Source organism: Camelus bactrianus, chromosome X (genome assembly GCF_048773025.1).
Source record: "Camelus bactrianus isolate YW-2024 breed Bactrian camel chromosome X, ASM4877302v1, whole genome shotgun sequence".
NCBI classification, from domain to species: Eukaryota; Metazoa; Chordata; class Mammalia; order Artiodactyla; family Camelidae; genus Camelus; species Camelus bactrianus.
The window spans coordinates 86,309,237-86,336,153 of NC_133575.1; the positions used below are offsets into that span (position 1 = coordinate 86,309,237).

General features: G+C 33.2%; 1 protein-coding gene and 1 non-coding gene across 2 annotated transcripts in view; one reads left to right on the forward strand and one right to left on the reverse strand.

Annotated features, from left to right (window-relative positions):
• The window catches only part of IL1RAPL2 (interleukin 1 receptor accessory protein like 2), a 919,709-nt gene that overhangs the window by 638,674 nt on the left and 254,118 nt on the right, over positions 1-26,917 (reverse strand). The gene's annotated exons all lie outside the window — the stretch shown is intronic.
• On the forward strand, positions 6,576-6,648 carry TRNAI-AAU (transfer RNA isoleucine (anticodon AAU)). Its single transcript has one exon. It is a non-coding gene; the product is annotated as a tRNA-Ile (tRNA).

A 26,917-nucleotide genomic window follows, 5' to 3' on the forward strand; every position in this document is an offset into this window, starting at 1 on the left:
GTTGATTTATCATCATACATCATGGAAGCAAGAAGGGCTACAAAAACAAAACCAGAGAAGCTTTCATTAACAAGTCTGCCTTATAAGAAATGTTAAAGGAAATTCTTTAGGAAGAAATGATAAGGAACTAGATATTAACTTGAATCCCCAAGAAGGAATAAAGAGCACCACTAAAGGAAACTATATAGGTAAATATCAAAAATAGTATAAATCCATTTTAATACTTTCCTTCCCCTATCTCATTTAAAAGACAACAAAGAATCTGAAAATTTCTATGTAACTGCAAAAGACCCAGAATAGCCAAAGCAATGTTGAAAAAGAACAAAGCTGAAAGTGCCATGCTCCTTGATTTTGAAGTATAATACAATGCTATAGTAATCAAAATGGAATGGTATTGGAATAAAAACAGGCACAAAGATCAACGAAACAGACTAGAGAGCAAATAAACCCACACATATATAATTAATTATTCATGACAAAAAAGACAAGAATATACAATGGAGAAAGGACAGTGTCTTCAATAAATGGTATTAGGAAAACTGGACAACCACATGCAAAAGGATGAAAGTGGACCACTATTTTAGTGCATACACAAAAATTAACTCAAAAAGGATTAAAGATTTGACTATAGACATACATTTAAAAAATTTTCTCCTAGAAGAAATAAAAGCAAGAATAAACAAATGGGACCTAATGAAACTTACAAGCTTCTGCACAGCAAAGGAAACCAGAAATAAAACAAGAAGAAAACCTATGGAATGGGAGAAAATTTTTGCAAGTGAAACCGACAAAGGCTTGATCTCCAGAATATATAAGCAGCTCATACAACTCAATAAGAAAAAAATAAACAACCCAATCCAAAAATGGGCAGAAGACCTAAACAAGCAATTCTCCAAGGAACACATACAAATGATCAAAAAGCACATGAAAAAATGCTCAATATCACTAATTATCAGAGAAATGCAAATCAAAACTACAATGAGGTATCACCTCACACCAGTCAGAATGGCCGTCATTCAAAAATCCACAAATGACAAATGCTGGAGAGGCTGTGGAGAAAGGGGAACCCTCCTACACTGCTGGTGGGAATGCAGTTTGGTGCAGCCACTATGGAAAACAGTGTGGAGATTCCTCAAAAGACTAGGAATAGACTTACCATATGACCCAGGAATCCCACTCCTGGGCTTGTATCCAGAAGGAACCCTACTTCAGGATGACACCTGCACCCCAATGTTCATAGCAGCACTATTTACAATAGCCAAAACATGGAAACAGCCTAAATGTCCATCAACAGGTGACTGGATAAAGAAGAAGTGGTATATTTATACAATGGAATACTACTCAGCCATAAAAACCGACAACATAATGCCATTTGCAGCAACATGGATGCTCCTGGAGAATGTCATTCTAAGTGAAGTAAGCCAGAAAGAGAAAGAAAAATACCATATGAGATCGCTCATATGTGGAATCTAAAAAACAAAAACAAAAACAAACAAACAAACAAAAACAAGGTGTAAATAAAGGACAGAAATAGACTCACAGACAGAGAATACAGACTTGTGGTTACCAGGGGGGTGGAGGGTGGGAAGGGATAGACTGGGATTTCAAAATTGTAGAATAGACTACACTGTATAGCACAGGGAAATAAACACAAAATGTTATGATAACTCACAGAGAAAAAAATGTGACAATGAGTGCGTATACGTCCATGAATAACTGAAAAATTGTGCTGAGCACTGGAATTTGACACAACATTGTAAAATGATTATAAATCAATAAAAAATGTTAAAAAAAAAAGCATCTGTACAGCAAAGAAATGATCAACAACAAAAAAATGCAACCTAGCGAATGGGAGAAAACATTTTCAAATCATGTATCTGAGAAGGAGCTAATATCCAAAAATACATAAATAACTCATACAACTCAACAGCAAAAAAAAAAAAATCTAATTGAAATATGGCTGGAGTTCGTGAGTAGCCATTTTTCCCCAAAAAGACATATAGATGGTCAACAGGTACATGAAAAGGTGCTCAACATCAATAATCATTAGGGAAATGCAAATCAAAATCACTGTGAGCTATCACCCCACAGCTTTTAGAATGGCTATTATCAAAAAGACAGGAAATAACAAGGGTTGTTGAGGATATGGAAAAAGGGAACACTTTTGCACTGTTGGGAGTGTAAATTGTTGCAACCACTATGGAAAATGTTGTACACCAACTTCCTTGAACAACTTAAAATGCAATCATCATATGATCCAGCAGTTCTATTTCTGTGTATTTATCCAAAGAAAATTAAAAAAACACTATTGTGAAAAGATATATGCACCCTCATGTTCATTACAGCATTATTTACAATAGCCAAGACATGGCAACAGCTTAAGTGTCCACCAACAGAAGAATGGATAAAGAAGATGCAGTATGAATATACAATAGAGTATTAGTCATTAAAAAAAGAAATACTGCCATTTGAGACAACATGGATGGACCCTGAGAGCATTACACTAAGGGAAATAAGTCAGACATGATCTAACTATATTCTGTATATAAGAGATACACTTTAGATTCAAAGGCTCAAACAGGTTTAAAGTAAAAGAATAGGAAAAGATACATCACATAAACAGTAATAAAAAAAGCTGAAGCAATTATTCTGATATAAAACAAAATAAAATTTGAGAAAAAATTGTTACTAGAAACAAAAAAGAACATTTTACATGATAAAAGGAAAAATTTGTCAAGTAGATATAACAAGAATAAATATATATGGGCAACATAACAAAGTCGCAAAATAGATGAAGCAAAAACTGACAAAATTAAAGGGTGAAAGAGACAATTTCACAGTAACAACCGGCGACTTCAATATTTCACTTTCAATAATAGAACAACTAGACAGAAGATCAATAAAGCAACTATTTGAATACTATAAACCAAATAAACTTATAAACAACTATAGAATAATCTAAATGTCAATCAACAGATGACTGGATAAAGAAGCTGTGATATATTTATACAATATACTTAGCCATAAAAAATAATAAAATAATGCCATTTGCAACAACATGGATGGACTTGGAGATCATCATTCTAAATGAAGTAAGCCAGAAAGAGAAAAAAAATACCCTATGATATCACTTAAAGTGGAATCTTAAAACACACACACACACACACACACACACAGACAAACAAACTTATTTACAAAATAGAAACATCCTCACAGACATAGAAAATAAACTTATGGTTACCATGGGGGATGTGGGTGGGAAGGGATAAATTGAGACTTCAAGATTTGCAGAAACTAACTAATATATAAAAAACAGATAAACAACAAGTTTATACTGTATAGCATATAGAGCTATATCCAATATCTTATAGTACCTTACGGTGAAAAAGAATATGAAAACAAATATATGTACGTTCACGTATGACTGAGGCGTTATGCTGTACACCAGAAATTGACACAACTGTAAACTGACTATACTTCAATAAAAAATCTATATACAAAAAAGAATATGCCATACAACAGTAGCAAAAAAATATATATATATATATATACACAAAAAACAAGAATATGCCATATAACAGCAGCTGTTTCTCAACAGCACACAGAACATTCTCCAAGATAGATCATATGATAGACCACAAAACAAATGTCAATAGATTTAAAAGTATTTAAATCATACCAAATATCTTCTTTGACCGCAATGAAATGAAATTAGAATCAATAACTGGAAATAACTGTTGAATACATAGTAGCAGAGGGTAGAACAGTGGTCACAAGGTACAGGAAGGTGGGAGAAATGGAGAGATGATGTTCAATGGATACCAAGTTGCAGTTATGTAGGATAGATAAGTCTACAGATCAAATGTACAGCATGATGGCGCTAGTTAATAATACCATATTGAATACTGAGATTTGCTAAGAGAATAGATTTCAGGTGCTGTCATCATACAAACCAAAAATCGTAACTATGTGAGCAGATGATATATTAATTAACTTGACTGTAGTCATCATCTCCCTATGTATATGCATATTAAATCATAATGGTGTACACCTTAAATATATACAATTTTTATTAAAAAGAATAAATAAGTATAAACTAGTAAAAGTACACCCAAAAAGTCAGCAAAAGAATATAAATAATAGTAGAGTCAAAATAAATAAAACTGATAATAGAAAAACAAGATGAAATAATCAAAAAATTGACAAACCTTGATCTATATTCACCAAAAAAAAAAGACTCAAATTACTAAAAATCAGAAATTAAATAAGAGAACATCACTATTAAATTCACAGTAATCAAAAATACGACAAGGGAATATTATCGTATGTCAACAAACTAGATAATGAAAAGGATAAATTCCTAGAAAGACACAAATTTTTTAGAGTGATTCAAGAAGATATAGAAAATCTAAGTAGACATCTACCAAGTAAAGAGGTTGAAAAATTAAACAAGAAGCTTCTCACAAAGAGAAACCCAAGACCAAATGTTATCATTTGTAAATTTCTAAAATTTTTGAAGTAGTGCTAATACCACTACTTCTCAAACTATTTCAAAAAATAGAAGAGGATGAACTACTTCCTGAGTCATTTTATGAGGCCAGTATTACCATGATGTCAAAACCAGACACAGACAGCACAAGAAAACTACAGACACATATGCTATAAATATAGACACAAAATTCCTCAACAAAATACTAGCAAACTAAATCTGATAATATATGAAAAGCATTATAATCTATGATAAACTGAGAATCATCCTGAGAAATGCAAGGTTGATTCAACATTTTAAAATCAACTAATAAAACATATTATAATAGAAAAAGGGGAAAAATACATAACCATCTCAATAGATGAAGAAAAAGTATTTTTAAAAAACCTAACACCATTTCATGATAAAAATACTCAACAAACTAAGAACAGAAGCAAAATTCCTTAACCTGATGAAAATTATATATGAAAAACCCATGCTTGCTTCATACTTAATGGTGAAAGACTGAAAGTTTTCCCTTTAAGATCAACAAGGAGACAAGGATGTTTGCCCTCTCCATTTCTACTCAACATTGTGCTAGAGGAACTAGCCATGGTAAGTGGACAAGAACATTAAGGAAACACATCCAGATTAGAAAAGAAGAAGTAAAATTATCCCTATTGCAGATGACATCATCTTTATATACAAAATTCTTGGAATAAACTAAAAAGATGATTAGAATTAGAATTAATACACTAGTTAGGCAAAGTTCCATAGTGTAAGAACAATATACCAAATTCAATTATATTTCTATACAATGGCATTGAAAAGTACAAAAATATAATTAAGAAAATAATTTCACTTACAATAAGTCATAAAAATAAAATAGTTAAGAAACAATTTAACATAATAGATATACTATTTGTACACTAAAAACCACAAAACATTGTTGAAATAAAATAAGACCTAAATAAATAAATAAATGGAAAATAGTCCCATATAAATGGATTGGAAATTTTAATATTGTTAAGGTGTCAATACTTCTCAAATTAATATATTCAGTAACTACCAAAATGCCAGCTCACTTTTTTTTTAGCAGAAATTAGTAAGCCAATCCTAAAATTCATATAGAATTTCAAGGGATCCAGAATATCAAATATAATCTTAAAACACAATAAAGTAGAAGGACTCACACTTCCTAGTATCAAAACTTACTAGAAAGCTACAGTAATCAGAACAGCATGGTACTGGCATAAGGACAGACATATAAGTCAATGGAATATAAATGTTATTCCAGAAATAAATCTATCCACCTCTGGTCAATTGCTTTTAGACAAGGACATCAAGATCATTTAATGGAGAAAGAATAGCCTTTTCAACAAATGAGTCTGGGACAACTTGATAACTACTTGCAAAAAAATTAATTTGGATCACTTCTTCATGCCATATACAAAAATGGTAACTTTCAATGTAAGAGCTAAAACTATAAAAATTTTAAATGAAAACATAGGTATAAACCCTCATGATCTTGAATTATGCAATAGTTTCTTAGATATGACACCAAAAAGCATAAGCAGCCAAAGAAAAATAAATTGGACACCATCAAAATTAAAACTTTCTGTGCTTCCAAGGACACTATCAGGCAAACAAAAAAGACAACTCACAGAATGTGAAAAATATTTATAAATCACTTATCTCATAAGAGACATGTATCCAGAATATATAAAGAACTCTTAAAATTCAGCAATAAAAAGACCAATAATCTAATTATAAAATAAACTAAAGATATGAAAAGACCTTTCTCCAGTAAGCATGAAAAGATGCTCAAAATCATTAGTCATCAGGGAAATGCAAAGCACAATGCGATACCACTTGAAACCCATTAGTTTGGCCATCATCAAAGACTGCTATTGTGTTAGTGAGAAAATAGAAAATTAGGACCCTCATACATCACTGATGGGAATGTAAATACTACAGCCACTTTGGAAACAACTTGGTATTTCCTGATAGGGTTAAGCACAGAGTTATCATATGACTCAGCAATTCTACTCCTAGGTATATACCCAAGAGAAATGAGAACATAAGTCGACACAAAAAATTATAGGGTGGGGGTATAGCTCAGTTGGTAGAGCACATGCTGAATACGCATGAGGTACTTGGTTCAATTCCCAGTACCTCCATTTGAAAAAGAAAAAAAAAAAAACGAGAGAAACCAAAATGAAAAAAACGAATAGAAGACTGTTCATAGAAGCATTATTCACTATAGCCCAAAAGAGGAAACAATCAAAATGTACATCAGCTTCTAAAATAGATATACAAAATGTGATATATCCATACAAAAGAATATTAGCTTTAAATGATATTCTGATACATGCTACAAAATGGATAAAATGTGAAAATATTATGCTAAGTGAAAACCAGACAGAAAAGCCCATGTATCATATGATTCCATTTATTCGAAATAAGCAGAATAGGCAAATTCACAAAGGACAGAGTGCACTGGTGGTTTCCAGACTTAAGAAGCAAGGGTGGTGGAGGTGGGGGCTGGGTATGGGCAATGGCTGCTAATATGTTTACTTAGAGGTAATGAAAATATTCTGGAGTTAGAAAGTGGTGATGGTTACACAACATTATGACTATACTAAAAACCACACCAAATTATACATGCTAAAAGAGTGAATTCTAAGGTATTGGGCATTACACATAAATTGAAAGAATTCTTCCCCTTTCAGGTAAAATAAAGTTAAATTTGGAATGGACCTTAAAGTTGAATGATATCATTAACAAAAAGCAAAATGTACAAGAAAGAGATCATGTGTCCACCACTCAGATTTTACAAATATAAACAGTTTTGCCAAATTTAGTTCAGATTTTTCTCCTGTTTATATAAATAGAACATCAGCAATATAGTTAAAGCATTTCCCCATCCCTTCTTCCCTAGAGGGACGCACTATTTTGACGTTGTGTAGCTATAGCATGCATGTTTCATAATTTTGTTACTGATAATTGTAAATATTTTGTTTGAAAAATGTATGTAGGTGGTCTGTTAGTTTGGCATCCCTAGAAAGCAGAGCCCGAGGCAAAATCTTATGTGCCACTGCTAGTATTTGGCAGTATCAACTCACAGTAGTGAAGTAAGGGAAAAGGAGAGCAAAGCAGGGGATAAAAGAGAGCTAGGAAAAGCATGATGTTGAGCTGGCCGCTGCTTTATATCACATCTGATTACTTGATAGCACAGCTGACTACTTGATTTCAAGGCACCATTTTACTCAAAGACTACATCAACTACAGCAACTCAGCAGAGTAAATCTGGGTGAAGGGGAAGAGAAGAAATTATCTGCCAGCAACAGTCTCCACTGCTCACTCTCCCCACGGATCATGTCTTCCCTCACACTTCTGGGTTGTGTAGACAAGGGTGCTGAGTGGGTCCCATGGCACTTCCTGCTTCAGTGGCAAGATGTGAGTCACTTTGCACAGATGTGAAGCAACGTTGTACCCTTTGTAAAGTCAGTATAAATTCAACCAGAATTACAGAATAGTCCCTAAAGATTGGCTGGGGCAGAAAAAGTACCAGAGCCACCCAGAGACCTTTTTTATTGTAGTATAGTCAGTTTACAATGTTGTGTCAACTTCTGATGTACAGCATACAGTTTCAGTCATACATGTACATACATATATTCAGAGACTTTTAAAACAGAGAGGATCCAAAGTGTGCCATGAGAATTGTCTAGTGAAGTATCCTATGGTATTTGTCCTTTGGTAACTTACTTTTCAATTAAATATTATACTTGAAGTTTTCATGTTTGATATATGTAGATCTAGTTAATTCATTTTAACTGCTTAAAGTTATTTTCCCTTATGGAAGTATTACAGTCTATCCATTTTCCTATCAATGACCATTTAGCTTCTTTTAAATTGTCTGGTTCTTTTCAAACCATGATCACTGAAGCCCTCAAGTTCTGTGCAGGTTGCTTAAGGGACACAGAGGAGCTCCATGGGCTACTTTGTTCAAAGGGCATCATGGCTTTTAAAGATAAGTTTGGAAAACAATAAAAATTATCGGGAACAGTATCTAGTTTTCCAGACCGTTGTCCAGAGTGCTTTCTAATACAACAGGATACTCAACTGAGATTTTGCCTCTGTTTATTTTAGTCCATTTGTCTTCTTAAATATTGAGAATGACAGGTCAGAATACTCAATTTTATGATCCAAAAGGTATAAACAAATTCTTCTGCGTGTATTTTGAATAGTAATATCTGAGTTAGTTGTGGCCAAGAAAAGTGAAGCCCATAGGTTGCAGACGTCAAATGCTAAGGCATGGAATCCATGCAAACCTGCTTTGCTCTGCAACTCTCCAAATGTTTAATGAACGTACTACATATCACATGTTAATATAATCATATTGGTCAATCATAAACAGAATATAGTTTTTCAACACCCTCTCCCTCAATTTTTCTTTTGTATTTTTCAGGCAACATACCATGATTTGGTATGTGCTTAATCATTATTTGTTATATGAATGAGGTTATGCAGAGCAGACACAATTTTTCAGTTCCCTTTATGTTCTTTATTTGTGGCTGGAATGTGACTTGTGGTCATAGAACAGAGACAAAGTTACTACTATAGGAAACCAAATCTAGAATCCTGGACTGATTAAGAGCATGCTCTATTATGGCAAAGTGGCCAGCCAGAAATAAAAGGTAAAGTGTTGACAGGTTAGTACATGTTACAGAATCTAAACATTCCAGTTGAAAGACACAGTCAGCATTGGATTATGGAAAATCCTGTAGTTAATGCCTAACTTGATAATTTCCTAATTACTGGATTTTTAACAATTATTACACAAGCTTTCTTCTGGAGTCTAAAAATTATCTTATTACCTAGGGTAGTAATTTGTAGATCTGTTAAAGTGAAATCAGAAGTCACTGCTACTAGAAGTCAAAACAGACCATACAAAGAGGAAATAAGACACTTTCTAAGAAACCATAGGTTTTCATATTCCTGTAAATTGAGAAGTTGCTTCATCTTCTATAGAATTCAATCAAAAACTCATAATATTCAGGTTTCCATTCATTGTTTCTAGGCAACATTTTAAGCCAGTTTGTCTTTCAAGCAATTTCTAGCTGCTAGCTCAGCTCAACTGGGCACACTCATTTGCAAATTCTGGTATTTAAATTCTTACCTTGCAAACAGCACTAGACTGAACCAGTGGGTAACTGGGCATTTCCTTTGGAGGCAAGGAGATAACCTATTCTAGATCTAGGAACTCGGAGTGGGGCGCGGTACTCCACTCCTGCCTATTAGTGACTTGCCTCGGCAGAGTCCTTAATTGGGAGTTTAGGATTTGCAGATACTAACTACTATATATAAAATAGATAAACAGCACGGTCCTACTGCATAGCACAGGGAACTATATCCAACGCCTTGTAATAGCCTATAATGAAAAAGAGTATGAAAAGGAATATACATATATATTCAAAACTGAATCACTGTGCTATACACCAGAAATTAACACAACATTGTAAACTGACTTTACTTAAATAATTAATTAATTTAAAGAATAAAGCCCATAGCTAATTTGGGAGCTTCCCTATTTGAAAAAAAAAAATCTATTGGCAATAATCAAACAAAGGAATTCTTAGTTTTCACCCAGAGCCACACTTGACCTAAGGGATCTTGTTTTGCAATGAGTTAGTTTGTTCCTCTTGAATATTACACTATCAGAAATCTGATGAGAAATTAATAGTTTTTCCTGACATCTGAAGAATGTGAAAGACCTTGAGCTTTTCATATTCTTCTTGTTTTTCTCCTTCTTTCCATAAATTAGGAAACAGTTACTTATTTTTATCACGTAAAGTTTCTTGTTTTCCTTCATCAAGTATCTTGGTTCTCTCCTATGCAATAATATTAACAAAGAACATTTTAAACCAAAGGTCTAAGAAATAAAAATAAAAGGTGTTAATCTCATTCTCTTCAACTGCCATTTCAATATTCTAGATTAAATAACACAGTTGACACATTTTTATTTTCTATGACTTAATTCAAACACTCTGCAGACTTTTACATTCTTGCTGACAATTCCAGAGCATATGACATAAAGAGTGAAGAAATCTTTACCTGTTGACTTAGGATTTGCATCACTCTAAGTGTTCAGTATGTCAGATGACTGGTTTACAAATACAAAACTGAAAGATTATTGGGGAAACAGAAAGATTAGAATGGAGAAGTAGGGTGATTTAGGCACAGATGGAGGAAAAAAGTTACTCATCTCACCGTCTTAAAACCCAGAAAGAGTTTCCTAAAAAAGAAGCAAAGATGATAAGCATACATTGAAGGTTACAATAACACAGAAGGGCATTGGTTTCCCACATTACAGAGCTGATGTATTTTCAATTATATCACTCTGAAATGTGAAGCCAGATTCTGTTCACAGATCAAGTCACCAAATTCTCACATAAAGTGTCTGAATTTCCAGTTAACACAAAGACAATTTTTCATTCTCTATCAGTAACAGTATGCAGAATTCCATTTTTCATTAAAAAGTATTTATTCTAGCAATGTGAATATATACATCCAAACATTCACATTTCTTTTTTCTCTCTCCATTGATTTGCCAACATTTCTCTCTTGGCTTTTGTCGTTTGAACCTAGGTGGTTTGCTGTGGGTTTTTTGGTAAACTATTTTTTGAAGGAGAACATATATTCAGAAAAGTGTACAAATCTTAAGTGTACAGATAAACAGGTAAATAGATACAGATGTTGATGAATGTACCTACTACACAAAAGAAGATACAGAATATTACCAGCATCCCAGAAGGCTCCTTGTGCACCCTTCAAGTCAGTACCCCTAACAAGGTAACAAATATCTTGACTTCTATCACCAAGATTAATTTTATCTGTTTTGAATATCATATAATACTATCATACAAGAGGTACTCTTTTGTCTTGCTTCTTTTGCTCTATATTTTAAGCCTGTGAGATTCATCTCCATTGTTATAAGTTGTTTTTTCACTGTTGTGTAGTATTCCTTTTGGATTGATGAAATGTAATTTATTACTTGTTAAACTACATTTTCTAATGTCATGAATAAAGATGCTATTGACATTTATTTCCTCGACTTTTAATGCAGGAATGGGCTTATTTTACTTGCGTAGGAGTAATGTTGCTGGGTCATGGGACATGTGTACAACTGGCATTCAAAAATGTTGCCAGTTTTTCTAAAGTGCTTATACCAATTTCTACCTCCAATGGTAGTACATGAGAGTTCAATCTGTTCAACATTTTGCCAATACTTGCTGTTATCAGTCTTTTAAATTTTAACTATTCTGGTGTTTGTGGAGCGGTTTATTGTGGCTTTAATTTGCATTTCCCTAATAACTAATAATATCAAATATCTTTTCATATGATAGCTGGTTATTTCTTTGAAGTCATATATCGTAAAGTGCCTGGTCAAATTTTATATTTAATTTTTTTAACTGAGTTCTTTTCCTTATTTATATGAGAGGATTCTTTATATAGTCTTTACATGTAACGCTCAAAGTCCTGTCAGATATATGTATTACAAATATCTTCTACTCAGTAGTTGCCTATTTACTCACTTAATAATGTCTTTTGATAAACATAACTTTTAAAACTTAATGAGTACAATTTGCAATATTTCCTCTTATGATTGGTGCTTTGTGTGTCCTGTTTAAGCAACTGCATAAGCTAAGGTCATGAAACTATTCGCTTATACTTTATTATAATGTAAGCTTTATTGTTGTGCCATTTAACTTTAAAGTTCATTTGGAATTGATTTTTTCATATGATGTGAGGTAGGAGTCAGCATACAATTCCTTTTAAAAACAGATATCAAATTGACTCAGATTCATTTATTGAAAAGACCATCCCTTACTCCTCTGCATTTCATTGTCACCTTTATCATAAATTGGGTGGCCTTATATGTTTGAATGTGCTTCTGGCCTCTATTCATTTGGCCTCTGTCTATCCTTGCACCAATATCTCACTATTTTAATCACTATACCTTTATAATAAATATTCCTATTTTGTAGTGTTAAGTCTCCCAACTTTTCCCTCTTCTTCAAGATTCTCTGGCCTATTCTTGGCCCTTTTCAGTTTCATATCCATTCAGTAAGGTAGCTATCACCACAAGGTCCTTCTGTGATTTTTACTATGAATTGTTTTTTTGTGCATAGATCAATTTTCAAAGAATATATATATTTTAAATATTGAGACTGCCAAATCATGAAGATGGTATGTCCCTCTATTTAGATCTGTATTTACTCTCAATAATATGTCATAGTTTTCTATGTAGATATCTTTTTAAGTTTTTTTTCATGAGCCCGTGATGATTTTTGATGGTACTATAAATGTTATTTTTTTTCTTTTCCTTATTTGACAGACCAAGACCTGCAGGATAAGGTTAAATAAAAGTTAAATGCTACATTTAACAGTAAATTTAGCAGTACAACAGGGAAAGAAGTGGATACCCTTTTCCCTTTCTTACAGAGGAAATATTCCATATTTCACTATTAACAATATTTACCATAGTTTATTGTAGCTGTCCTTTATTAAATTGAAGAGAATATCTTCAATTCTTAGTTTGGTAAGAATTATCCTGAATCTGTATTGAATGTATTTATGCATCCATTGAAATCATTTAGGTTTTCTACTCTCTTTATTTTATTATGATACTGAATTACACTAATTGGTTTTTGAATTTTAAGCTATCCTCCCCACCCCAAGAATAAACCCACATTAGTTGTGGTGTCATTATCCTTTATACAAATATTGCTGTAATTAATTTGTTGTTATTTTGTTTAGGAATTTTTCCTTATATTCATCATAGAAATGGCTTTTATTATTCTCTTGTAATGTTCTTGTCAAATTTGATGTCAAGATCATGCTAACAGCATAAAATAAATTGAGAAATATTTCTTCTTTCTCACTTTTCTGAGTTTGTGTAAGGGTGATATTATTTCTTCCTTAATACTTAGAAGAATTCACCACTCACCATCTGGGCCTGTTTTTCTTTTGTTTGTTTTTTTCACAGTAAGGTTTTAAATTATGGCTTACTCTTTTAAAACAAGTATATAAAAATTCAATTTTTAAATTTCTTTTCATGACAGTTTTGTTAGGTTGTGTTTTTGAAGAAATTTGAACATGTCATCTAAATTTCCAAACTCTTAGGCACAAAATTCTTCATAATATTTTAATGATGTTTTTAATTATCTATAAGTCATCTCATTCTTTTTCATTGACATATAGTTGATGTACAATATTATATAAGTTATAGGTGTACAACATAGTGATTCATAATTCTTAAAGGTTATACTCCATTTATAACTATTATAAAATATTATCTTCCCTGTGTTGTACAGTATATCCTTGTAGCTTATTTATTTCATACATAGTAGTTTGAACCTCTTAATCTCCTACCTCTCTCATGGCCCTTTCCTCCTTTCCTCTCCCCATTAGTAACCATTAGTTTGTTCTCTATATCTGTGAGTCTGTTTCCTTTTTCTTAAATTCACTACTCTATTTTTTTAGGTTCCACATATAAGTCATAACATAATTTGTCCTTCTATGACTTATTTCACTTAGCATAATGCCCTCCAAGTCTATCCATGCTTCTGCAAATTGGAAAATTTTCATTCTTTTAATGGCTGAGTACTATTCCATTGTGTGTGTGTTTGTGTGTGTGTGTATTTTCTTTATCCATTCATCTGTTGATTGACACTTAGGTTGCTTCCATATCTTGGTAATTACAAATAATGCTGCTATGAACACTGGGATGCATGTATCTTTCAAATTAGTGTTTTGTTTTGTTTTGTTTGGATACACCAGGAGTGGAATTTCTGGGTCATATGATAGCTATTATTTTTAGTTTTCTAAGAAGCCACTATACTAATTTCCACAGTGGCTGTACCAATTTACATTCCTGCCAACAGTGTAGGAGGGTTCCCTCTTCTCCATACCCTTGTCAACATTTGTTTTCATGATCTTTTTGGTAGCCATTCTGACCAGTGTGAGATGACAACTCATTCTGGTTTTAATTTGCGTTTCTTTGATGATTAGTGATTTTGAGTATCCTTTTATGTGCCTGTTGGCCATCTGTAAGTCTTAGCCACAGCAATCAGACAAGAAAAAGAAATAAAATAAATTCAAATTGGAAAGGAAGAAGTAAAACAGCCACTGTTTGCAAATGACATGATACTATACACAGAGAATTCTACAGATGCCACCGGGAAACTACTAGAGCTCATCAATGTAAAATTGTAGGATACAAAATTAATACACGGAAATCTGTTGCATTTCTATATACTAGCAATGAACTATCAGAAAGAGAAATTAAGGAAACAATCCCATTTATCATTGCATAAAAAAGAGTGAAAGACCTAGGAATAAACCTACCTAAGGAGGTAAAAAATCTATACTCAGGAAACTATAAAACACTGATGAAAGAAATTTAAGATGATACAAACAGATGAAAAAATACATCATGTTCATGGATTGCAAGAATTAATATTGTTAAAGTATCATACTACCCAAGGCAGTCCACAGATGCAATGCAATTTCTATCAAACTACCAGGACATTTTTTTACTGAACTAGAAAAATAATTTTAAAATTTATATGAAAACACAAAAGACCCTAAATAGCCAAAACAATCTTGAGAAAGAAGAACAGAATCAAGCTCCCTGACATCAGACTATACCACAAAGCTATGGTAATAAAACCAGAATGGTACTAGCACAAAACAGACTCATCAATAAATGGAACAGAATAGAAAGCACAGAAATAAACCCACACATTTACGGTCAATTAATCTACAACAAAGGAGGCAAGAATATACAATGGAGAAAAGATAGTATCTTCAATGAGTGATGCTGGGAAGATTGCAGAGCTACATGTAAAAAAATGAAATCATAACATTTTCTCACACTACATACAAAAATACATTCAAAATGGATTAAAGATTTAAACATAAGACCAGAAACCCTAGAACTCATAGAAGAAAATGTAGACAGAACATCCTTTGACATAAGTCATAGAAATATATTTTTGGATTTGTCTCCTAAACCAAAGGAAATAAAAACAAAAGTAAACAAGACCTAATTAGGTTTAAAAGCTTTTGCACAGCAAAGGAAACCACTGATAAAATGAAAAGACAATCTATTGAATGGGAGAAATTATTTGCTAATGATATGACTGATAAGAGGTTACTATCAAAAATATATAAACAGCTCATACAATTCAACATCAAACAAATAAACAAACAAATTAAAAAATGGGCAAAGACCTGAATATACATTTTTCCAAGGTATCTCATTCTTGATTGGTAACTTGTATTTCCCTCTTTTTCCTTATTAGACATATAAAGTTGTATTCATTTTACTAATCTTTTCAAATAATCATTGTTTAGCTTTATTTTCTTTATTTTATGATTATTTTCTATTTTATTTACTTCAGCTTTTATCTTTTATAAACTTCCATATTTCTACTCTTCTTTGAGCTTATTGAGATGAATAATTAAGGCATTGATTTTCTTTCTTCTTTGCTAATCATCTTTAAGGTATAAATTTTCTTCTAAGTACTGCTTCAGCCTCATTTTGAAGTATTAAAATGTCATTTTTAAATCTATGTTTCATTTTAAAATATTTTACTTAATTTCTAAACATTTGGGAATTTTCTCTTTTAATTCTGTTGTGTTAAAGAACATTCTTATAATATCAGTCCTTAGAAATTTATTAAGATCTCCCTCATATCCCAGCATAAGGTCAACTTTGGCAAATATTAATGTGCACTTGATAAAGACAGGATGCATTCTGAAATTGTTGGGTGTAGTTTACCATATGTTAATTAGTTCAAATTGCCTTTTTTTTTTCTCAGATGTTCTATATATTTACTCACTTTTTCCTGTTTCTTTTATCAGTTACTGAGAGAAGTATCTTAAATTCTAAACTATCGTTGTGGTTTTGATCCTGTCAATTTTTACTTTACACCTGTTGAGGTTATTATGTTAATTAACATTTAAGATAGTTTTGTTTTTCGTTCTTACTACTAGGTTGACCTTTTTTTATCATTATGAAATATTCCTTTATGTTAAATAGTAATACACCTTGTCTTAGAGTTGACTTACTCTGGTATTAATTATACGAAGTTTCTTTTGGCTACTATTTGCGTAGTGTATTTTTTTGAACCTTTACTTTGAATTCATCTTCTGTTTAAGTTATGTATCATGCAAATAGTAGTAGTTTTTTATTTTAAAAAATCCAGCTTGATAAATTTTATTGTTTATTTGGAGCAGTCTACTTACCTTTAATGCAATTATGATATATTTTGTTTTAAACCAACTGTCTACTTGTCCTACCTGTTTTTTATTCTTATATCCCTCCTGTTTTTCTTTTGGAGTAAACAAGTATTTTGAGTTATTATTATTTATTATTCTGTTTCATTCAACTTTTAACTTGTGGTTATTTAGTCTTTTAACTTGGTAGTTAGTAGTTTTCAGTGATTACCTTGGAAATTACAGCATGCACTTGACTTACTACAGTCTACTCTATATGAACACTTCTACTACTTTCCAGATATTGCAAAGAACTTAAAATGCTTTAACTCTTATTTTCCTATCATGTATGATGTTTAGTTATGCATTTTATTTACACATATTTACAACTTCACAAGATGTTATCAGTATTTTAAACAATCAATATTCCTTTACAATATCCCTTTCTATTTCCTGACATATTTATCCTTTCTTGTGCTCTTCATTTCTTCTGCCTTCCCATCCTTGCATCTGTGATTATTTTCCTCCTGCCTGAAGAACATGTATCTTTTGGTATAGGTTTACAAGTACCAAATTTCTATATATTTTTGTCTGAAAATGTGTTTACTTCACTTCCTTTTAAAAATGAATTTTTACACAAATGTAATTTGCCTTTATTTTTGGAGAATGTTTCCACTGGGTAAATAATTCTAGGTTGCATATTTCTTCAGTACTTTAAAGATGTCACTTAGTGAACTCTCAACAATTACTTCTCAATTTTTTCTTGCCTAAAATTTTATTTATTTAGCTCACTTAACTGAGAAAAACTAAGCAATTCTCTAAGATTTACAGAATCCTTTTCTCATAAATTAAAAACATTTTTTTCAGTGACTATTAGCAAGGTCATCCTTATTTGTAGCTGAAATCTTTCTTCTGGTATCTTCTTATGGTTCATCACATTTCTATTCTTTGTGACCTTCTGTAATGAGTTTAATCCCTTTTCAACATGACATCTTATAAAATATTTAAAGATAGTTATCATGTTCCTACCTCCCCTTCATTATTTTCTCCACACTAGACAAATCCCGTCTATTCATGGGTTGTCCATATATTGGGCCAAGTTTACTTATTATTTCAGGACTTTGCTCTGAATGTGCTCTAGTTGGTTGCCTTCAGTAAGCAGGTGATGACTGTGTTCACTGATGTCAGGTGATCTGCAACAATGTTCTATACAAGACGAATTCGCAAATAGGATTCAGCTGACTCTAAATTTGGAAATAGATTTTGGGTCAATCTAGTCCTGTTTTCTGTACTGGCTTTTGAAATTAAAAGAAAGAAAGAAAAAAAGAAGAGGGGGAGGGAAGGAGATTAGCACATAAGTATAAATTGTGTTCAATTTATTTTGTTATGGGCAAAAGGACTCCTTAAATCCCAGAGTGTTGCATAGTTTTGTTCATTTAATCTAACAAAATAAATAATTTTGAGCCAGTAAGCTATTATTTGAGAGAAATTCTTAAATTGTATTAATTCAGCATTTTTAACTGCAGCAGATAAAAAAAAAAAATCCAACAAGGTAAACCAGCAAAATGTGATTTTGTGCATCTTTTCAGTTACATATATGCACGTCTTAATACATGAATGATTCGTTTCGCTTCATTCAAGCCTATATTCTGAATAAAACTTCATGAAGTGAGCTGGTGGTATTTAGTCTTTGAAAAATCCATTTTATTTATAAACTCTCATGAATACAAGCATACTAGCATAAATAAAATATCATTATTATATCATTGCATGGCAGGGTATTCAAGGTTAAAACTCAAGAACCCTTCAGGACTAACCAAGCCTTGAAATATAATTATACAATGTGGCAAACAAAAAAACTTCACAAAGTTTGAAATGAAAGATATGCTTAAAGTACAGTTGAAAATTGTTTCTGAAAGGTCTCAATGAGTGGAATCTTAAAAAAAAAAAAAAAGAAGACTGACAAAATTATTTGCAAAACAGAAACAGACTCTCAGACATAGAAAACAAACTTACGGCTACCAGAGGGGGAAGGGGGTGGGATGGGATTAACTGGTAGTTTTGAGATTTGCAAATACTAACTAATATATATAAAATAGATAAACAAGTTTATACTGTATAGCACAGGGAACTATGTTCAATATCTTGTAGTAATTTACGGTGAAAAAGAATATGAAAACGAATATATGTATGTTCCTATATGACTGAAGTATTGTGTCGTACACCAGAAATTGACACATTTTAAACTGACTATACTTCAGTAAAAATTAAAAATTAAAAAAACAAAGGTCTCAATGAGACCCAGGAGTGGGTCAGCAGTCACACAGGAAACTATATTGTTCTTTTTGTGTCCTCCCAAAGTTCTGTCAAAATTCTTAATATTTGAACTTGGGTTTATTTCTTCTTAGCAATCTATCAGCTTTCAGGTACAATGGGCATGCCATCAGGAGACTGTCGGAAGACTTTAGCCCCCTCTAGGAGTGGAAGTGGATTTGTTCTGAACTACCTGCTGCTGATGAAAGGCTTGTACCTTCATTTAGTAGAATCCCGCTATTCTTGTGAGATCATGGTTTAAGTCTGGAATTGTAAGAGCTTATATAGGATCTCTCCCATAGATAATTCAGAACACTGTACGTAATTTTGTGTTTCCTGCCATTGAAATGATGCTCCCTCATCTGGGAAGTAAGTAATAATGGCCTTTTAGGTTTTTCAGAGCTGGAGGCCAATCAATAGTCCCCTCTGGGAACAAGGATGGGTCTACCAAAGCCAAAGTCACCATCCTGGGAAAATAAGAGACTAAGCGAAAACACTCATTTAAAAGAATTAGTTTACCAACTTGGCAAACTTGAAAAATTCCAAGACTGCTCCTTGAGTCTAGACATGATAGAATAGCTTACTTCAGACTGGGGAAAACTATAAAATATGTATAAAATTTTTTAAATATGTGATTTGAAGGCATCAGATATCAACCAAGGAAACTATAACTCAGAGGGGCCAAGATTCTGGATAGAAAAGAAAAGCAGGTGAGTTCCACGTTTACCTCTGCTTTTATCCCTGGGGCTTTCACCTATTAACATTGTAGAGAAGAGAGTCAAGAAGCGTCAGTCTGGGGCCTGCGGTAGTCTCACTGTCATAGGGAAACAGAAGTTTGAGGTTCAGGATGCCAATGTGACAAGAACTCAAGGAGTCATGATCCAAGAAAGTGGTAAACCAAAAAAATTGCTCGCAATTTCCCCTTGAGGTGTTTGCCAACTCATAAACTGTTCGTACCCAGGGACAATGTTATTGCCTTGGTTCTAACAACCCCATCAGTTTCCCCCTTTCCCCCTACTGGCTTAATATGAAAAATCAAACTATTTAGCATTTTATATATATTATATATACATATACATATATATATATATATATATATATATATATATATATATATATATATATATATATATATAAAAATAAAATATATGTGTGTATATATATATAAAAAAGCCTCTACTGTCTGGTCTTCCCAGACACATCCTACAATGACCTCCAATGAGTCATTCACTTGTGAAATCTTTTCCCTGCAAACCCTTCCTTTTGACTGTAGGTAGAACCTATGACCTGCTTCTCACAAAAGGAATATAGCAAAGGTGAGAAATATCACTACTGTGACTATATTACATTAAATGGCAGAGGTGAGTGAATTTTGCATATACAGTTAAGATTCCTTATCAGTTGACTTTGAATTAATCAGAAGAGTGTTCTAAGTGGGCCTAACCTAATCAGGTGAGTTCTTTAAAAGAGGACGTAGGCCTTTTCTACGATGAAAGACTTGAAGCAGTTAAGACTCCTTGCTGCGTGCTCTGATGAATCAAATTACCATGAATCCGACAGCCACAAGGAATTAATTCTGCAAACAATCTGAGCTTGGCAAAGACCCCCGAAATCCAGATGATAATGCATCTGGTCAACAACTTGATTACTACCTTGTGAAACCTTGAGCAGAGTACCCAGTTATGCTATGCCCAGACTTCTGCCCTGCAGAAATAGTGATACGATATAAAGTTGTGTTGTTTTAAGCTGCTAACTTTGTTATTTTGTTATGCAGCAATAAAAAACTAATGCACCACTTTTTGCCTCAAATTCATGTAGCAGCCAGTGAGAACTACTATTATTGTTCTGACTTTGATATGCTATTTTACACATTCATGTGTTTCTAAATATTGTTCCTTTCCCATTAAATTTCCTTTCTTAGATTTTCTGCCTGCAAAGGTTCCGTTCACACCTTAGTATCCAGCTCAAACTTCTACTCTGAAGACTTCAAAACCAAATGAACATCCTTTCTGCCACCATTATAGCTATTTTTTAAAATACGATCCTAGCATCTATCACACTGCACTGCATTCAGCTGTTTACACGCCTTATTCATTTATCCATTCCATGAAATGAAGGAATATAATTCACTTTTATATTGCCAACTTTTATAATGCCTAGCTAGAGTAGAGACTCAACAGAAGTTTGTTAAATGAATGGATTTACGTTTAGTTATTGCATTGATTCTTCTTGACTTATAGCCAGCTTCTTCCTAAATACAGTACCATATTTGATCTACCATTTGTTGCTAACATATTCATTTGAGATTTGAGAGTATGTGTTTGGGACTGAGAATTGAATCAATAGACTGAGAAAAAGAACTTGTATTATTCTGCTCTACCTCTGTCACGATTTTTATGTATTAATCATATCCTCACTCTCAGCGTTTGGGTTTTCCTAAGAAGATCTTGTCTTCTTGTTCACATGTTTCTTAGCCACTCCAATTCTGGAGTTTCAAAAATTATGTAACTCCTTATAATAAAAGGTTACAGACCGAAGCTCGTTCTTCTAGCTCTTCCTTTCATGATCTTCAAGTTCTGGATAATTCTTCACTGACAAGATGATATCTTCTCTTCTAATCCTCTTTAACTGATAGGGCATTCAAGTTAAGTGGCTACAAAGCAGTTAACTTAAAAGCAACTTGCTTAAATACCAAACATTCACAGAATGACATTAGGGAAATTTCCCTCTCCCAACCCTGTTTCACTAATTGAGTTAGGAAAAAGTCAAAAGATAAGAAAAGACAAGCCCCAAAAGTGTGATGTTCTTTCTTTAGAATTGAACTGAGAAGAACAGGTCAAAAACTTGAAGGGCTCAGTCAGGCTGGTAAGATCTATACTATTGTACCTACTATTGAACCTCTTACTCATTAGTCTGTTTCTTGAAGATGGAATAAACATCTTAATTTACCTTCTTGGGAACATATCATAGGACATGGGAAAGAGAACTGAAGAGCATTAAAAATCCTGGAATAGCAAATAAGTCATTTTTGAATTCATTAACCACTCCCAAAACTCTATACAGCTTGCTCTAAACTCAACATTTGCACCAGCTTGCCAGTCTTCAGTTCAAGGTTACAGTCTTAGATAAGAGTGTGCATTATAACTAAGAGACAAACAATGAATACATTCAAGGATTATTTTTATATATGTGTAGCTTATATAGTAATTTAAGGCATGATTTATATCTTGGTCATTATTATATGAAAGTATTGATAAACTTGGCTCCCTGCTACAAAATTGAAACATACTTATTAAATGCTAATGGCTACTTCTCAGTAAACATAATAGATTGAACAGACACTTTGTTCCTTATCTCCTCTCCAAAACCCCACTAAATTGACATTAAATAAATAAACATGCACAAATAGAACAGGAAAGAAGATAATAGCACATAAGGAATGTCAACAAAATTTTGGAAGCTAGAAAACAAATAAATGAGTAGAAACTAATTTAGCATACTAAACAAAGTGAAAATGTAAGCCATGTCAGGAAATCAACAAGAAACAAGCCTACTGTCCCCATGCAATTCTTGAAACACACAGATATTTAAGATATCAGGTACCTCTGAAGACAGAGCTTGAAATGGGGCTCAAAAGAGGATTGGTGGAAAGCCTAGTAAGAAAATATTCTAGACACCCCCACCCCCTCCCTTAACCTTTATCCAGGTATTCCAGATAAGGAGAACTGTGTAAAATGTAACAAGACATCATACCTGAAAACCAAGGATAAGGGTTGCATTAACTACACTATAGGGGGTCAGTGTTGATGAGTCCGGGTAGCCCACCTAGCACACTGAGATACTTGGACAAAATAGGAAGAAGTAATACCTTTTAGAAATAATTTAAAGTCCATGCATGAGAATAAATTTAATTACAAAGAGAATTTGTGTCGATTTCAAAGCAATCTGAAATCAATGGGCTGTACATGAGTCGAGCAAAACAAAATAAACTAACAACTGGGAATGTAAGTAATTCTCACTGCAATACCAACAAAATAGGCCTTTCTGTATGGTTCACCAAAGGTCCCATGGAAAAGAATGCTCCCAAAGTATCAAATATATGTAGTGGCAAGGAAAGGAATCAAGAAAAGAAGAAATCCACACAGGAACTCAGAAAATGCTCTGACTAGCATTCTAGAAAACAGGAGAGAAAACAGATCTGAGAAAAAAACAGATGATTTACTCCTATCTGATTTACATTTTTGGTGAAGTCTTTGCTCAGCATTCACAACTTCTCCCTGAAAAACGTAGATCCATTCCTACAATATTGTATTGAAACTTTTAGTTTAGTTCTGTTTACAGTTGTGTATCTCTTAACAACTTCTTAAACACATATTCATGGGCCTTGCCTCCAAGTTTTTTATTCAGTAGGTCTGAGATGGGCTGAAATAATTTTCTAACAAGTTGTCAGATCACACTGATACTGCTGGTCTAGGGACCACACTTTGAGAAGCCCTGTAAACCAAATCTGGTCCCAGGCTCAGTAGCTCCATCTAACTTCCAGGCAAACTGAGTCATCCATAAGGTTCCCTTTAAAAATGTCATGTCTCAACTTGAGTAGCACTGTCTCATAGAAAACTAATGTAAGCCACATGTGTAATTTAAATATTTCTAGTAATCATATTAAAAAAGTAAAAAGAAATTGAAGTCAATTTTAATAATACAGTTTATTTAACCCCACATATGCAAAGTATTACCATTTCAACATGTGAGCAATTTCAATATTCTTGAGATAATTGGGAAAAAAAAGAATGTAAACTAAGTTTTTAAAAGAAGTTGTGTGTTTTGTACTTCTAGCACATGTGAAATCAGACTAGCCATGTAACAAGCACTCAGGAGCCCCACGCAGCTAGTCTTTTCTGTATTGGACACTGCACTTCTAGAGGTTAGATCTCTACCTCTCTCTTTTTAAAAAATGTTTACAAATAAATAAATAAAACAAAACAAACAGAAACAAGCATGTGGATACGAGGACAGAGAAGTGGTTACCAGAGGGGAAGGGGCAGTGGGGAAAGTGAACGGGGTAAGGCAAGTCAACTGTATGGTGACAGATGGAATCTAAAATTATGGTGGTGAGCACACTGTAGGGTATACAGAAGTAGAAATGTAATGCTATACACGTGAAACTTGTATAGTGTTCTAAGCTAATGTTACTTCAATAAAAATAAATCTCAAAAATTATTTAAAACCTGGTATTTTAATTTATTTTGGGCTGCAATCAAAATATTGAAAATAATCGCACCCAATGGTGGAAAGTGATACTTTTAAATGAAGATAAGATAGGCCAAACCACAACTAATATTATCCTCCATTCCATTAAAAATAGTATTCAGGGACCAAAATTCAATTTATAAACAACTTTGTCCATAGGTTTATATTTTGCAAATTTATATTACTATATAATAACCACTTTTATTTGAATAATAGTAATACTGAGGTGCTAAAGTACTAGATAATATGAATCTGAAAAGCCCTCTTCAATTAAGATGTTAAAATTATATTATGACAAAACAAGTGGATAGTTTCTTCTTGTTATAACAATTTCCATGTTAATTTTGTAGCAAATATTCATTATTGAAAATGGGGAAAATACAGTTAAGCAAAAAGAAGACTATAAGAATTACCTGTAATCTTATATCATTAATTCCTTTCACATGTCTGTCTAGATACTCTTCCTTGCCTGTAACTGTATACTATTTTTGAAAGCAACTGTAATGTACATAATGCTTTGTGACTTGCTTTCTTCAATTAACAATATGGAATGAGTATCTCTGCATGCTTATATAATATCATTCTATAAAATCATTTTAAATGGTTGTCTAGCATCGCAAGGGCATGCCATAATATATATCGAGTCCCCTTTTATCGGACACTTAGCATTTTCATTCTTAAAAACAACACTGAGATGCAAATGAGATAAAAAGCTGTTGGATTCGGCTAGCGCTCCCTACACACGCTATCATTCTGCAGATCCCTTTCTAACAAACCTTGCTCCGAAGTAATCACTCTCCAATTTCAACTTCCAGTGCTATCAAACTTTAGAGTATATCAGAAACATCTGGACAGTTTTGTATATTTGTTTGTTTTTAATGACGATCTCTAGGCCTTAGCTTTAGAGAGTCTGACTCAGCAAGTCTGGTGCCGGGCCTAGGGATCTGCATTCATAATACACTCCCCAGGTGATTCTATTGCAGGCAATCCCAATTTTTAGAAACACTCTTCTGGTCCTTACTGTCACATTTAAAATAAATTCAATAATATTTTTCATTTACCTGCACACACTGCTCGAGGAAATGCTCTGAAATAAATAAATGCAGAAAATTTATCACTCTGAACCAAATTTTTCCTCCCAGTCACCAAAATCTATTTTTAAAGTCCCTATAGTTCTTATTATAACAAAACTAATATTCTAGTACATAATTTCTTCCCTAATACATTTTTAAAGAAGAAACATGGAACATGGTTAGTGTTTTGCCTGTTGCAAATGGTAGGCTCTATTTTGCAGCTGATCTACAGGCCTAATTTCCTATGGACATGGATGGCATTTGCACAGCTTTGAATAACCTCTGTAGCCACCATCATAGACTGCGCTGTTCGCTGAACTGCCCTCATCAGACATGGTGTCCATTAGTTTTAATGGGCATTACTCAGAGCTGGGGTTTGTAGGATTATGTCTGAAAGGGCTGAGCAGTATTGGTGAGAGTCCTTTAACGTTGTTTAAAATTCTATCCACAAATCAAATGCAGTTAATCAGCCTCTCACTAGTGACAGTTGACAGGAAACAGACAATCCAAAGGCACAGGCTGCCCAGAGCAAACAAAACAGAACATATCCCTTCCACTTTGTTCAGCGGCCTCAAGTGATAAGCCCAGGAGAAACGGATACTCTGAAACGTTGGTGAAACTTTGTGAAATATTCCGGTGGCAGGACAACATCCCTACTTCCACTTCTGAAGGGAGACAAAGGGTACTTGAAAACTGTGCTTCTGCCTAGAAAATCAAAGGCAACTACCAGACCTTATTATCTTCCAAGAATTATTTTAAAACACTAGAAAACTCTGTTTCCTGTGATCGATGGCTCTGAGCCTGAATGCAAACAAAATAAACTATTTGTAATGATATATCACTATATTGTGAGCCTTGCCACAAAAAGCAGAAAGAAAGGCCACACATAGTCTTGCAAGACATAGTCTCTCGATTGCTTGTTCAGATAAACTCTACCTTATAGTGATTTTTCTCTTCTTCTGAATCTCATCGGCCCTGGTAGATACAGTCTTACTATCCCTCATTGCCTGTATAATGTGTCAGAGTAATTTCCTAGTTCTATCAAGAGTATATCATGAAAGATCTCTGATTATAAGGACTGTGCCTGCCACTGCTTTTGCATACCCATTGGCACAGTCACATGGTACTTGCACAACGACATGGTACCACACATGCATGTATGCATACACATTCTTGCTCTGTGATGCTTTCTTAACTATAAAATTACTTTGCTTAATAGTGAATAATGGGACTTTAATCTGAGCCAGTGGACTCATGACTTATTTGGGATAAGTTAACGTCTTTAGCCAAGCATGGATAAGTTAACGTCTTTAGCCAAGCATGCTTGTTCCTAACATTTTTTATATTTACTAATAGACACACACACATGGAAAATAAGTATTTTCCCTGCTTTTGAAGGTACTCCTGAAATGAAACATAGCCACTATTAGGTAGCCACAAAGTAAAACAATATCTATATTTAAGTCTCACTATCATACTGATTTGCCTGCAGCATGCTTCATAAACCTTCATAAACATTTTCCAA